This window comes from Diceros bicornis, chromosome 34 (genome assembly GCF_020826845.1).
Source record: "Diceros bicornis minor isolate mBicDic1 chromosome 34, mDicBic1.mat.cur, whole genome shotgun sequence".
Lineage (NCBI taxonomy): Eukaryota > Metazoa > Chordata > Mammalia > Perissodactyla > Rhinocerotidae > Diceros > Diceros bicornis.
Genome location: NC_080773.1, coordinates 11,696,440 through 11,708,993, shown reverse-complemented (window position 1 = coordinate 11,708,993; position 12,554 = coordinate 11,696,440).

Here is a 12,554-nt window from a genome sequence, read left to right as displayed (position 1 = left end):
AGGAATGGGGGCTGCAGGGAGGACCAGGCCCAGCGGGCAAAGCCCATGCCTGCCCCTGCACGGGCAGCTCCTCGGGCTCGGGATGTAGCTCCAGGCACGGAGGCGCTCAGCCCCCTGAGCGAGCAAAGCCAAAAGGAAGCACACGGTCCTTGGAGACCAGTGCCATCTTGGGGGCGGGTGTCCCTTCGGGGACAGTCCGGGGCACACCCCCAAAGCCGACCTGAGGAAGGGATACCACCGCTGGGCTCCTGATCCTGGCCTGTCAGCCTTGGGAGGTCACGCGGCTCGACCTGGCCAGCTCCACTCACCAGAGCCCCAACCGTCCATCCATCCGTCTCTCCATCCTTATTCCTTCTATTCCTTCTTTCCTCCAGTCCTTCTTCCTTCCGTTGGGATATCCATCCATCCATTCGTCCGTCCATCGGTGCATCCGTCCATCCACCCACCCGCCCCTATCCATCCCTTCATTCACTCGTACATCCGCCCCCACCCACTGGAACACCTGTCACAGCCTGTGCCTGCGTCAGCGCCTGAGCCGCGCAAGGGGGCGTGCCCGCCCGCTCAGAGCGTGGCGGACGCGTCGCTTAGCAACCCTACGGGTCTTTGTGAGGTCGGAGGCGCCGGCTGCCTGCGCATGCCCAGTGCGAGGACTGGCTTCCCCCGAATGAAGCTGGGCTCCTGGAGGTGGGGCGCTGAGGAGGACCGACCCGACCGCAGAGGGAAGGAAGGCGGGCAGGGCACGCCCACCTTCCTCTCCTCAGCTCCCCGAGATCCCCAATCTCTGTGTCGCTTCGGCCGCCGCTGCCGCCGCCGCCGCCGCCGCCGCCGCCGCCGCCGCCGCGGCCACCGCGGTGGCGGGCGGACTTGCTGGTGAGAGGCGGGCCCGTCAGGCACCTCCGTGGTCCCAAATCCGGACCGCGGTCTGTGGCAACGAGATCACATGTGGGAGAGCCAAGAAATCCGCTGAGGCGGGGGCAAGGAAGAGCCCCGAGTCCCGCTCGAAGTGATGGTCGCGGCCAGCGAAATCTAGTGACCCTGAGATTGGTCGCCCCCTCCCCGCCTGCCGTGGGCAGAGGAGGCCCGTTATCTGGCGCCACGGCCCCTGCAGGGGTCCGTGGATCTCCCAGTGCCCTCCAAGAATCTCTTGAAAGCGCCACTCCCGGGCGGGTCCCCTCCACAGGGCCAGCGCCCAAGTCCAGCACGCCAGTCCCCGTTGGGTACCTGGCATGGCTGGCGGCGAGAACCTGGCCGTGGAGGGCGCTACCTGCCCGGGTCGGGCACACCAGGTTCCCGGCTCCCTCCTCCTCGGACAGGGGCCAAAGCACTTCCCACAAGCCTTTCAGGACCCAGGGTTCTTTCCTCCACAGTTGTTCCGCTGACGGAGTTTGGCTCCGGTGGCAGGGTCCGCCAGCCTCCCTTTGAGAAAGCAGGCCAGCCGGAGGATGCTCCTGGCCCTCCTGCCCGCATCGGGTGCACTCAGGGTGGGGCCGGGGTGGGCCTTTCTCCTCCCCCCGGCGGTGGAGCTCTCCCGAGACGAGTGCCCTGAGAAGCAGGAAAGCATGGCTTTCCTGAGTGGAGACGAGGGGCTGGGACCTGCTGGTGGAGGCGCCTGCCCGCTGGCTTCCCCGTTCCCTAGGTGGCCTGCCTAGTGTGGCCCCGTTCACTGGCCGAGTCTTTCTCGGCCTTCTGTCTTGACAAGGATTTTCCTCCTCCTGGAGGGAAAGGTTCAAGTGTTGATGTGGGGCCGTGTTTTGTCACGGAAGAAACGTGACCTGGCTGGATCCGGCTGGCAGAGGGATGGCCTTGATCTCCTCCACAGCCCGGAGGTGGCACACAGGGCCAGACCACGACTGACAAAGAGCAGAAGCAATGCCCGGAAGCAGAAGGGTTTCAGAGCAGGGGAGACACAGCGCAAGGACACAGAGAGCCACCGCCATACAGCACGTTCACCCTAGACCGGGAGCAGAGAATCGTGGAAGAGAGTGCGGAGGGAACACCGGCGAAGGCAACAGCAAGACCAAGTCGGACAGGTGTGGATTTGGGATGCGGCAAGGAAAGGTGGAGAGAGAGAGACAGAGAGAGAGAGAGAGAGAGAGAGAGAGACAGACAGAGAGAGAGACAGAGAGACAGAGAGAGAGACAGAGAGACAGAGAGAGAGAGAGAGGGAGAGGGAGAGGGAGGGAGGGAGAGGGACCGAGAGAGAGGGAGAGAGAGAGTGTGTGTGTGTTTCTGAGGTGGTGTTTGCAGACCCCAAGGCTGACAACGTCCCGGAGCCCTGCTTTGCAGAGCAAGAAGAACCCCAGAGGGATCACGATCCGGAAGATCCTACCTTGGGCCACAAGAGCAAAGGTGCAGAGCACCCACCCAGGGTCTGAGAAGCCTGCAGGCAATGTGTAAAGAAAGAACAAAACAGGGAGCCAGAGAGCATATGTGAGAGAGTGCTTTCCGAGGAGCAACCCAGGCCCCAAAGACCCCCGACCCTGAACCCCCCGGGACCAACTTCCCAGTGGACAGAGGGGAAGGCAGAAGATGACGTGCCGGCAGGCCAAACCAGACGGCTCAACTGGAAGAGGGTCGGTGATGAATTGGCCACAGCGACTGTGCCGGAGCCGATCCTGTGGTCCCAAGGTGACTTTCCTCTTGCTGAGCACGGACCATGGCACTGTGGTGAGGTCCGATGGGAGCACTGGGGGAAGAGGGGTGGGGGAGTGCGCTAGAGTCATGATCACCTTCTTTGGCCTCTTTGGGTACCTCTCCTCCAAGTCTCAGACGAGTTCCTGATCCAGGCCATTTTGGGTTCTGGAGTTTGGGAAGCTGACTCTCGGGATGGAGCGGGGGCTTCTTCCAGCTGCCTGTGCGAAGCCCTGGCCGAGTCAGGCACGCCTTCCGAAAAAAAAAAACCCAGGAAAGCCAACAAGGAAGAAGGGAAAGAATCCCGCTGGGCCACACAGCCACAAGGTCGCCGCGAGGAGGAATGGGGGCAGCAGGGAGGCCCAGGCCCAGCGGGCAAAGCCCATGCCTGCCCCTGCACGGGCAGCTCCTCGGGCTCGGGATGTAGCTCCAGGCACGGAGGCGCTCAGCCCCCTGAGCGAGCAAAGCCAAAAGGAAGCACACGGTCCTTGGAGACCAGTGCCATCTTGGGGGCGGGTGTCCCTTCGGGGACAGTCCGGGGCACACCCCCAAAGCCGACCTGAGGAAGGGATACCACCGCTGGGCTCCTGATCCTGGCCTGTCAGCCTTGGGAGGTCAGGCGGCTCGACCTGGCCAGCTCCATTCACGAGAGCCCCAACCGTCCATCCATCCGTCTCTCCATCCTTATTCCTTCTATTCCTTCTTTCCTCCAGTCCTTCTTCCTTCCGTTGGATATCCATCCATCCATTCGTCCGTCCATCGGTGCATCCGTCCATCCACCCACCCGCCCCCATCCATCCCTTCATTCACTCGTACACCCGCCCCCACCCACTGGAACACCTGTCACAGCCTGTGCCTGCGTCAGCGCCTGAGCCGCGCAAGGGGGCGTGCCCGCCCGCTCAGAGCGTGGCGGACGCGTCGCTTAGCAACCCTACGGGTCTTTGTGAGGTCGGAGGCGCCGGCTGCCTGCGCATGCCCAGTGGGAGGACTGGCTTCCCCCGAATGAAGCTGGGCTCCTGGAGGTGGGGCGCTGAGGAGGAGCGACCCGACCGCAGAGGGAAGGAAGGCGGGCAGGGCACGCCCACCTTCCTCTCCTCAGGTCCCCGAGATCCCCAATCTCTGTGTCGCTTCGCCCGCTGCCGCCGCCGCCGCCGCCGCCGCCGCCGCCGCCGCCGCCGCCGCCGCGGCCACCGCGGTGGCGGGCGGACTTGCTGGTGAGAGGCGGGCCCGTCAGGCACCTCCGTGGTCCCAAATCCGGACCGCGGTCTGTGGCAACGAGATCACATGTGGGAGAGCCAAGAAATCCGCTGAGGCGGGGGCAAGGAAGAGCCCCGAGTCCCGCTCGAAGTGATGGTCGCGGCCAGCGAAATCTAGTGACCCTGAGATTGGTCGCCCCCTCCCCGCCTGCCGTGGGCAGAGGAGGCCCGTTATCTGGCGCCACGGCCCCTGCAGGGGTCCGTGGATCTCCCAGTGCCCTCCAAGAATCTCTTGAAAGCGCCACTCCCGGGCGGGTCCCCTCCACAGGGCCAGCGCCCAAGTCCAGCACGCCAGTCCCCGTTGGGTACCTGGCATGGCTGGCGGCGAGAACCTGGCCGTGGAGGGCGCTACCTGCCCGGGTCGGGCACACCAGGTTCCCGGCTCCCTCCTCCTCGGACAGGGGCCAAGGCACTTCCCACAAGCCTTTCAGGACCCAGGGCTCTTTCCTCGACAGTTGTTCCGCTGACGGAGTTTGGCTCCGGTGGCAGGGTCCGCCAGCCTCCCTTTGAGAAAGCAGGCCAGCCGGAGGATGCTCCTGGCCCTCCTGCCCGCATCGGGTGCACTCAGGGTGGGGCCGGGGTGGGCCTTTCTCCTCCCCCCGGCGGTGGAGCTCTCCCGAGACGAGTGCCCTGAGAAGCAGGAAAGCATGGCTTTCCTGAGTGGAGACGAGGGGCTGGGACCTGCTGGTGGAGGCGCCTGCCCGCTGGCTTCCCCGTTCCCTAGGTGGCCTGCCTAGTGTGGCCCCGTTCACTGGCCGAGTCTTTCTCGGCCTTCTGTCTTGACAAGGATTTTCCTCCTCCTGGAGGGAAAGGTTCAAGTGTTGATGTGGGGCCGTGTTTTGTCACGGAAGAAACGTGACCTGGCTGGATCCGGCTGGCAGAGGGATGGCCTTGATCTCCTCCCCAGCCCGGAGGTGGCACACAGGGCCAGACCACGACTGACAAAGAGCAGAAGCAATGCCCGGAAGCAGAAGGGTTTCAGAGCAGGGGAGACACAGCGCAAGGACACAGAGAGCCACCGCCATACAGCACGTGCACCCTAGACCGGGAGGAGAGAATCGTGGAAGAGAGTGCGGAGGGAACGCCGGCGAAGGCAACAGCAAGACCAAGTCGGACAGGTGTGGATTTGGGATGCGGCAAGGAAAGGTGGAGAGAGAGAGACAGAGAGAGAGAGAGAGAGAGACAGACAGAGAGAGAGACAGAGAGACAGAGAGACAGAGAGAGAGAGAGAGGGAGAGGGAGAGGGAGGGAGGGAGAGGGAGCGAGAGAGAGGGAGAGAGAGAGTGTGTGTGCGTTTCTGAGGTGGTGTTTGCAGACCCCAAGGCTGACAACGTCCCGGAGCCCTGCTTTGCAGAGCAAGAAGAACCCCAGAGGGATCACGATCCGGAAGATCCTACCTTGTGCCACAAGAGCAAAGGTGCAGAGCACCCACCCAGGGTCTGAGAAGCCTGCAGGCAAAGTGTAAAGAAAGAACAAAACAGGGAGCCAGAGAGCATATGTAAGAGAGTGCTTTCCGAGGAGCAACCCAGGCCCCAAAGACCCCCGACCCTGAACCCCCCGGGACCAACTTCCCAGTGGACAGAGGGGAAGGCAGAAGATGACGTGCCGGCAGGCCCAACCAGACGGCTCAACTGGAAGAGGGTCGGTGATGAATTGGCCACAGCGACTGTGCCGGAGCCGATCCTGTGGTCCCAAGGTGACTTTCCTCTTGCTGAGCACGGACCATGGCACTGTGGTGAGGTCCGATGGGAGCACTGGGGGAAGAGGGGTGGGGGAGTGCGCTAGAGTCATGATCACCTTCTTTGGCCTCTTTGGGTACCTCTCCTCCAAGTCTCAGACGAGTTCCTGATCCAGGCCATTTTGGGTTCTGGAGTTTGGGAAGCTGACTCTCGGGATGGAGCGGGGGCTTCTTCCAGCTGCCTGTGCGAAGCCCTGGCCGAGTCAGGCACGCCTTCCGAAAAAAAAAACCCAGGAAAGCCAACAAGGAAGAAGGGAAAGAATCCCGCGGGGCCACACAGCCACAAGGTCGCCGCGAGGAGGAATGGGGGCTGCAGGGAGGCCCAGGCCCAGCGGGCAAAGCCCATGCCTGCCCCTGCACGGGCAGCTCCTCGGGCTCGGGATGTAGCTCCAGGCACGGAGGCGCTCAGCCCCCTGAGCGAGCAAAGCCAAAAGGAAGCACACGGTCCTTGGAGACCAGTGCCATCTTGGGGGCGGGTGTCCCTTCGGGGACAGTCCGGGGCACACCCCCAAAGCCGACCTGAGGAAGGGATACCACCGCTGGGCTCCTGATCCTGGCCTGTCAGCCTTGGGAGGTCAGGCGGCTCGACCTGGCCAGCTCCACTCACCAGAGCCCCAACCGTCCATCCATCCGTCTCTCCATCCTTATTCCTTCTATTCCTTCTTTCCTCCAGTCCTTCTTCCTTCCGTTGGGATATCCATCCATCCATTCGTCCGTCCATCGGTGCATCCGTCCATCCACCCACCCGCCCCCATCCATCCCTTCATTCACTCGTACACCCGCCCCCACCCACTGGAACACCTGTCACAGCCTGTGCCTGCGTCAGAGCCTGAGCCGCGCAAGGGGGCGTGCCCGCCCGCTCAGAGCGTGGCGGACGCGTCGCTTAGCAACCCTACGGGTCTTTGTGAGGTCGGAGGCGCCGGCTGCCTGCGCATGCGCAGTGGGAGGACTGGCTTCCCCCGAATGAAGCTGGGCTCCTGGAGGTGGGGCGCTGAGGAGGACCGACCCGACCGCAGAGGGAAGGAAGGCGGGCAGGGCACGCCCACCTTCCTCTCCTCAGGTCCCCGAGATCCCCAATCTCTGTGTCGCTTCGGCCGCTGCCGCCGCCGCCGCCGCCGCCGCCGCCGCCGCCGCCGCGGCCACCGCGGTGGCGGGCGGACTTGCTGGTGAGAGGCGGGCCCGTCAGGCACCTCCGTGGTCCCAAATCCGGACCGCGGTCTGTGGCAACGAGATCACATGTGGGAGAGCCAAGAAATCCGCTGAGGCGGGGGCAAGGAAGAGCCCCGAGTCCCGCTCGAAGTGATGGTCGCGGCCAGCGAAATCTAGTGACCCTGAGATTGGTCGCCCCCTCCCCGCCTGCCGTGGGCAGAGGAGGCCCGTTATCTGGCGCCACGGCCCCTGCAGGGGTCCGTGGATCTCCCAGTGCCCTCCAAGAATCTCTTGAAAGCGCCACTCCCGGGCGGGTCCCCTCCACAGGGCCAGCGCCCAAGTCCAGCACGCCAGTCCCCGTTGGGTACCTGGCATGGCTGGCGGCGAGAACCTGGCCGTGGAGGGCGCTACCTGCCCGGGTCGGGCACACCAGGTTCCCGGCTCCCTCCTCCTCGGACAGGGGCCAAGGCACTTCCCACAAGCCTTTCAGGACCCAGGGCTCTTTCCTCGACAGTTGTTCCGCTGACGGAGTTTGGCTCCGGTGGCAGGGTCCGCCAGCCTCCCTTTGAGAAAGCAGGCCAGCCGGAGGATGCTCCTGGCCCTCCTGCCCGCATCGGGTGCACTCAGGGTGGGGCCGGGGTGGGCCTTTCTCCTCCCCCCGGCGGTGGAGCTCTCCCGAGACGAGTGCCCTGAGAAGCAGGAAAGCATGGCTTTCCTGAGTGGAGACGAGGGGCTGGGACCTGCTGGTGGAGGCGCCTGCCCGCTGGCTTCCCCGTTCCCTAGGTGGCCTGCCTAGTGTGGCCCCGTTCACTGGCCGAGTCTTTCTCGGCCTTCTGTCTTGACAAGGATTTTCCTCCTCCTGGAGGGAAAGGTTCAAGTGTTGATGTGGGGCCGTGTTTTGTCACGGAAGCAACGTGACCTGGCTGGATCCGGCTGGCAGAGGGATGGCCTTGATCTCCTCCCCAGCCCGGAGGTGGCACACAGGGCCAGACCACGACCGACAAAGAGCAGAAGCAATGCCCGGAAGCAGAAGGGTTTCAGAGCAGGGGAGACACAGCGCAAGGACACAGAGAGCCACCGCCATACAGCACGTGCACCCTAGACCGGGAGGAGAGAATCGTGGAAGAGAGTGCGGAGGGAAGGCCGGCGAAGGCAACAGCAAGACCAAGACGGACAGGTGTGGATTTGGGATGCGGCAAGGAAAGGTGGAGAGAGAGAGACAGAGAGAGAGACAGAGAGAGGGAGAGACAGACAGAGAGAGAGACAGAGAGACAGAGAGAGAGACAGAGAGACAGAGAGATAGAGAGGGAGAGGGAGAGGGAGGGAGGGAGAGGGAGCGAGAGAGAGGGAGAGAGAGAGTGTGTGTGCGTTTCTGAGGTGGTGTTTGCAGACCGCAAGGCTGACAACGTCCCGGAGCCCTGCTTTGCAGAGCAAGAAGAACCCCAGAGGAATCACGATCCGGAAGATCCTACCTTGGGCCACAAGTGCAAAGGTGCAGAGCACCCACCCAGGGTCTGAGAAGCCTGCAGGCAAAATGTAAAGAAAGAACAAAACAGGGAGCCAGAGAGCATATGTAAGAGAGTGCTTTCCGAGGAGCAACCCAGGCCCCAAAGACCCCCGACCCTGAACCCCCCGGGACCAACTTCCCAGTGGACAGAGGGGAAAGCAGAAGATGACGTGCCGGCAGGCCAAACCAGACGGCTCAACTGGAAGAGGGTCGGTGATGAATTGGCCACAGCGACTGTGCCGGAGCCGATCCTGTGGTCCCAAGGTGACTTTCCTCTTGCTGAGCACTGACCATGGCACTGTGGTGAGGTCCGATGGGAGCACTGGGGGAAGAGGGGTGGGGGAGTGCGCTAGAGTCATGATCACCTTCTTTGGCCTCTTTGGGTACCTCTCCTCCAAGTCTCAGACGAGTTCCTGATCCAGGCCATTTTGGGTTCTGGAGTTTGGGAAGCTGACTCTCGGGATGGAGCGGGGGCTTCTTCCAGCTGCCTGTGCGAAGCCCTGGCCGAGTCAGGCACGCCTTCCGAAAAAAAAAACCCAGGAAAGCCAACAAGGAAGAAGGGAAAGAATCCCGCTGGGCCACACAGCCACAAGGTCGCCGCGAGGAGGAATGGGGGCTGCAGGGAGGCCCAGGCCCAGCGGGCAAAGCCCATGCCTGCCCCTGCACGGGCAGCTCCTCGGGCTCGGGATGTAGCTCCAGGCACGGAGGCGCTCAGCCCCCTGAGCGAGCAAAGCCAAAAGGAAGCACACGGTCCTTGGAGACCAGTGCCATCTTGGGGGCGGGTGTCCCTTCGGGGACAGTCCGGGGCACACCCCCAAAGCCGACCTGAGGAAGGGATACCACCGCTGGGCTCCTGATCCTGGCCTGTCAGCCTTGGGAGGTCAGGCGGCTCGACGTGGCCAGCTCCACTCACCAGAGCCCCAACCGTCCATCCATCCGTCTCTCCATCCTTATTCCTTCTATTCCTTCTTTCCTCCAGTCCTTCTTCCTTCCGTTGGGATATCCATCCATCCATTCGTCCGTCCATCGGTGCATCCGTCCATCCACCCACCCGCCCCCATCCATCCCTTCATTCACTCGTACATCCGCCCCCACCCACTGGAACACCTGTCACAGCCTGTGCCTGCGTCAGCGCCTGAGCCGCGCAAGGGGGCGTGCCCGCCCGCTCAGAGCGTGGCGGACGCGTCGCTTAGCAACCCTACGGGTCTTTGTGAGGTCGGAGGCGCCGGCTGCCTGCGCATGCCCAGTGGGAGGACTGGCTTCCCCCGAATGAAGCTGGGCTCCTGGAGGTGGGGCGCTGAGGAGGACCGACCCGACCGCAGAGGGAAGGAAGGCGGGCAGGGCACGCCCATCTTCCTCTCCTCAGGTCCCCGAGATCCCCAATCTCTGTGTCGCTTCGGCCGCCGCCGCCGCCGCCGCCGCCGCGGCCACCGCGGTGGCGGGCGGACTTGCTGGTGAGAGGCGGGCCCGTCAGGCACCTCCGTGGTCCCAAATCCGGACCGCGGTCTGTGGCAACGAGATCACATGTGGGAGAGCCAAGAAATCCGCTGAGGCGGGGGCAAGGAAGAGCCCCGAGTCCCGCTCGAAGTGATGGTCGCGGCCAGCGAAATCTAGTGACCCTGAGATTGGTCGCCCCCTCCCCGCCTGCCGTGGGCAGAGGAGGCCCGTTATCTGGCGCCACGGCCCCTGCAGGGGTCCGTGGATCTCCCAGTGCCCTCCAAGAATCTCTTGAAAGCGCCACTCCCGGGCGGGTCCCCTCCACAGGGCCAGCGCCCAAGTCCAGCACGCCAGTCCCCGTTGGGTACCTGGCATGGCTGGCGGCGAGAACCTGGCCGTGGAGGGCGCTACCTGCCCGGGTCGGGCACACCAGGTTCCCGGCTCCCTCCTCCTCGGACAGGGGCCAAGGCACTTCCCACAAGCCTTTCAGGACCCAGGGCTCTTTCCTCGACAGTTGTTCCGCTGACGGAGTTTGGCTCCGGTGGCAGGGTCCGCCAGCCTCCCTTTGAGAAAGCAGGCCAGCCGGAGGATGCTCCTGGCCCTCCTGCCCGCATCGGGTGCACTCAGGGTGGGGCCGGGGTGGGCCTTTCTCCTCCCCCCGGCGGTGGAGCTCTCCCGAGACGAGTGCCCTGAGAAGCAGGAAAGCATGGCTTTCCTGAGTGGAGACGAGGGGCTGGGACCTGCTGGTGGAGGCGCCTGCCCGCTGGCTTCCCCGTTCCCTAGGTGGCCTGCCTAGTGTGGCCCCGTTCACTGGCCGAGTCTTTCTCGGCCTTCTGTCTTGACAAGGATTTTCCTCCTCCTGGAGGGAAAGGTTCAAGTGTTGATGTGGGGCCGTGTTTTGTCACGGAAGAAACGTGACCTGGCTGGATCCGGCTGGCAGAGGGATGGCCTTGATCTCCTCCCCAGCCCGGAGGTGGCACACAGGGCCAGACCACGACCGACAAAGAGCAGAAGCAATGCCCGGAAGCAGAAGGGTTTCAGAGCAGGGGAGACACAGCGCAAGGACACAGAGAGCCACCGCCATACAGAACGTGCACCCTAGACCGGGAGGAGAGAATCGTGGAAGAGAGTGCGGAGGGAAGGCCGGCGAAGGCAACAGCAAGACCAAGACGGACAGGTGTGGATTTGGGATGCGGCAAGGAAAGGTGGAGAGAGAGAGACAGAGAGAGAGACAGAGAGACAGAGAGAGATAGAGAGGGAGAGGGAGAGGGAGGGAGGGAGAGGGAGCGAGAGAGAGGGAGAGAGAGAGTGTGTGTGCGTTTCTGAGGTGGTGTTTCCAGACCCCAAGGCTGACAACGTCCCGGAACCCTGCTTTGCAGAGCAAGAAGAACCCCAGAGGGATCACGATCCGGAAGATCCTACCTTGGGCCACAAGAGCAAAGGTGCAGAGCACCCACCCAGGGTCTGAGAAGCCTGCAGGCAAAGTGTAAAGAAAGAACAAAACAGGGAGCCAGAGAGCATATGTGAGAGAGTGCTTTCCGAGGAGCAACCCAGGCCCCAAAGACCCCCGACCCTGAACCCCCCGGGACCAACTTCCCAGTGGACAGAGGGGAAGGCAGAAGATGACGTGCCGGCAGGCCAAACCAGACGGCTCAACTGGAAGAGGGTCGGTGATGAATTGGCCACAGCGACTGTGCCGGAGCTGATCCTGTGGTCCCAAGGTGACTTTCCTCTTGCTGAGCACGGACCATGGCACTGTGGTGAGGTCCGATGGGAGCACTGGGGGAAGAGGGGTGGGGGAGTGCGCTAGAGTCATGATCACCTTCTTTGGCCTCTTTGGGTACCTCTCCTCCAAGTCTCAGACGAGTTCCTGATCCAGGCCATTTTGGGTTCTGGAGTTTGGGAAGCTGACTCTCGGGATGGAGCGGGGGCTTCTTCCAGCTGCCTGTGCGAAGCCCTGGCCGAGTCAGGCACGCCTTCCGAAAAAAAAAACCCAGGAAAGCCAACAAGGAAGAAGGGAAAGAATCCCGCTGGGCCACACAGCCACAAGGTCGCCGCGAGGAGGAATGGGGGCTGCAGGGAGGCCCAGGCCCAGCGGGCAAAGCCCATGCCTGCCCCTGCACGGGCAGCTCCTCGGGCTCGGGATGTAGCTCCAGGCACGGAGGCGCTCAGCCCCCTGAGCGAGCAAAGCCAAAAGGAAGCACACGGTCCTTGGAGACCAGTGCCATCTTGGGGGCGGGTGTCCCTTCGGGGACAGTCCGGGGCACACCCCCAAAGCCGACCTGAGGAAGGGATACCACCGCTGGGCTCCTGATCCTGGCCTGTCAGCCTTGGGAGGTCAGGCGGCTCGACCTGGCCAGCTCCACTCACGAGAGCCCCAACCGTCCATCCATCCGTCTCTCCATCCTTATTCCTTCTATTCCTTCTTTCCTCCAGTCCTTCTTCCTTCCGTTGGGATATCCATCCATCCATTCGTCCGTCCATCGGTGCATCCGTCCATCCACCCACCCGCCCCCATCCATCCCTTCATTCACTCGTACATCCGCCCCCACCCACTGGAACACCTGTCACAGCCTGTGCCTGCGTCAGCGCCTGAGCCGCGAAAGGGGGCGTGCCCGCCCGCTCAGAGCGTGTCGGACGCGTCGCTTAGCAACCCTACGGGTCTTTGTGGGGTCTGAGGCGCCGGCTGCCTGCGCATGCCCAGTAGGAGGACTGGCTTCCCCCGAATGAAGCTGGGCTCCTGGAGGTGGGGCGCTGAGGAGGACCGACCCGACCGCAGAGGGAAGGAAGGCGGGCAGGGCACGCCCACCTTCCTCTCCTCAGGTCCCCGAGATCC